The following is a 3,060-nucleotide window of genomic DNA, read 5'->3' on the forward strand; positions in this document are numbered from 1 at the left end:
TACAGTAAATCTGAAGCTGCTGGAGGAATTCCTCCTGCTTTTTTTTTTTCCTTCTTCAAATGTACAGTTACTATTCTGGTGTCTTTGTATAGAGATGCAAATTTCCAAATTGTTTGAGTGTCACTGACTTTACGGTGGGTCTTCAAAAATTCTGAAAAAATGTGTATTACGGGGTCTGGTGCGAAAACCTAGTGGCTAAAATCCTCTCCTTGCAGGCTCCAGGCTCCCATATGGGCGCTGGTTCATGTCCCAGCTGCTCCACTTCCCTTCCAGCTCCCTGCTGTAACCTGGGAAGACAGTAGAGGATAGCACAAAGCCTTGGGACCCTGCACTCACGTGGGAAACCCGGAAGAAGCTCCTGGCTTTGGATCAGCTAAGCTCCGGGCCTTGTGGCCACTTGGGGAGTGAACCAACAGAGGGAAGACCTTTCTCTCTGTGCTTCTCTCTGTGTATCTGTCTTTCCAATGAATGAATGAATAAATAAATATATAAATCTTTAAAGAAAATGTGTATTGCAAAAAACAATGGTGCTTGAGAGGCCTGTGAATCTCCATGGATTCATGCACAGGTCACTTCCGGAATGCTCCATTAAGGGACAGGAGAACCGCGAGGCATTCTGTGTTGGGTATAACTTGATTTCACCTCCTCATGCATGACCTTTGATCCCATGACAAGACAATTAGGGCATTCGTGGGAATCTCCCTACCAACACTCACTTACGCATTTACAATCTGGAAGTGCAAGTGTATTAACACCGATAAGGAGGCGAGCCAGACAGCCGCTGCCATAGGGGATCGACCCAATCAGCGGCCGCCTTCCGACCCACCGCCCAATGGCGGCGGTGCACAGGCACGCTGGGGGCGGGCCCTGCACGCCTGACGCTTCCAGAAGGCCCGGACATCGCTCTTACAGCCACGCTGAACCGGCCTTAGTCACTGCTTTGGTTAATCTTGGTTTTCCTTTGCGGGCTTAGCCATGGCCGCAGTGAAGACCCTGAAGCCCAAGGCCGAGGTGGCCAGAGCCCAGGCCGCGCTAGCGGTCAACATCAGCGCAGCCCGGGGGCTACAGGACGTGCTGAGGACCAACTTGGGGCTTGAAGGCACCATGAAGACGCTTGTTTCTGGCGCTGGTGAAATCAAGCTTACCAAAGACGGCAATGTTCTGCTGCATGAAATGCAAATCCAGCACCCGACTGCCTCGTTACTAGCCAAAGTGGCGACGGCGCAGGATAATGTAACTGGCTATGGTACGACTTCCAATGTGCTCATCATCGGGGAGCTGCTGACGCAGGCGGATCTCTACATTTCTGAGGGTCTTCATCCCAGAATAATCAGTGAAGGATTTGAAGCTGCAAAGGAAAAGGCCGTTCAGGTTTTGGAACGAATCAAAGTAAACAGAGAGATGGACAGAGAGACACAGACGCGGCCAGGACACCTCTGCGCACAAAGGTTCATGCTGAGCTTGCGGATGTCTTAACAGAGGCTGTGGTGGACTCCACTTTGGCCATTAAGAAACAAGACAAACCTATTGACCTCTTCATGGTTGAGATTATGGAGATGAAACATAAACCTGAAACTGATACAAGCTTAATCAAAGGGCTTGTTATGGACCATGGGGCGCGGCATCTTGATATGAAGAAAAGAGTTGAGGATGCGTACATCCTCACCTGCAATGTGTCCCTGGAATATGAGAAAACGGAAGTGAGTTCTGTTTTTTTTTTTTTTTTTCCCACAGGAGTGCAGAAGAGAGAGAAAAACTAGTAAAAGTTGAAAGAAAATTCATTGAAAACAGAGTTAAAAAGATAGTGGAACTGAAAAAGAAAGTCTGTGGCGATTCAGATAAAGGATTTGTTGTTATTAATCAAAAGGGAATCGACCCCGTTTCCTTAGATGCTCTTGCCGAAGAAGGCATAGTGGCTCTGCGCAGAGCCAAGAGGAGAAACATGGAGAGGCTGACTCTTGCTTGCGTGGAGTGCCTCTCAATTCTTTAGATGACCTAAATCCTGACTGGGACATGCTGGACTTGTGTATGAGTATACATTGGGAGAAGAGACGTTCACCTTTATTGGGAAATGTAACAATCCTCTATCTGTCGCATTACTGATCAAAGGACCGAACAAGTACACATTAACTCAGATCGAAGATGCAGTAAGAGACGGCTTAAGGGTTGTCAAAAATGCTATTGATGATGGCTGTGTGGTTCCTGGTGGTGGTGCAGTGGAGGTGGCAATGGCAGAACCAATGAGAAAATATAAGTCTAGGATAAAGGCCAGGGCCCAACTTGGAGTTCAGGCATTTGCTGATGCCTTGCTCATTATTCCCAAGGTTCTTGTTCAGAACTCTGGTTTTGACCTTCAGGAAACGTTAGTTAAAGTTCAAGCAGAACATTCAGAATCAGGCCGACTTGTGGAGCAGCAGAAGTAGGCATATGGGATAACTACTGTGTAAACAAACTGCTTCTTCACTCTTGCACTGTGATCGCCATCAACATTCTCTTGGTTGATGAGATCATGCGAGCTGGGATGTCTTCTCTGAAAGATTCAATTGACACTTCTGAGTCTGAATCTTGAAGACTCTAGAATGATCATGAAAACCAAGCTTCAAATGATTTTCAAAAAAAATTTCCTGAGCCTGGCGCCGTGGCCTAGTGGCTAAAGTCCTCGCCTTGAAAGCCCCGGGATCCCATATGGGCGCCGGTTCTAATCCCGGCAGCTCCACTTCCCATCCAGCTCCCTGCTTGTGGCCTGGGAAAGCAGTCGAGGACGGCCCAATGCATTGGGACCCTGCACCCGCGTGGGAGACCTGGAAGAGGTTCCTGGTTCCCGGCTTCAGATCGGCGCAGCACTGGCCTGTTGCGGCTCACTTGGGGAGTGAATCATCAGACGGAAGATCTTCCTTTCTGTCTCTCCTCTCTGTATATCTGACTTTGTAATAAAAATAAATAAATCTTAAAAAAAAAAAAAGAATTTTCCTTTTCCCATCTGGAATGAGAGCGCACTGACACCTGTTCAAGTTACGATGTTCTGCGGTTGTAATTACAGTATTTTAAAGCTGCACTGAG

The 3,060-nt window shown here is 47.7% G+C and overlaps 1 pseudogene; it reads left to right on the forward strand.

Annotated features, from left to right (window-relative positions):
• The first annotated feature begins 916 nt into the window (after nt 1-916).
• On the forward strand, nt 917-2,620 carry LOC101533657 (T-complex protein 1 subunit zeta-like; annotated as a pseudogene).
• Nucleotides 2,621-3,060: the final 440 nt, after the last annotated feature.

The sequence above is a fragment of the Ochotona princeps genome, chromosome 3 (genome assembly GCF_030435755.1).
Source record: "Ochotona princeps isolate mOchPri1 chromosome 3, mOchPri1.hap1, whole genome shotgun sequence".
NCBI lineage: Eukaryota > Metazoa > Chordata > Mammalia > Lagomorpha > Ochotonidae > Ochotona > Ochotona princeps.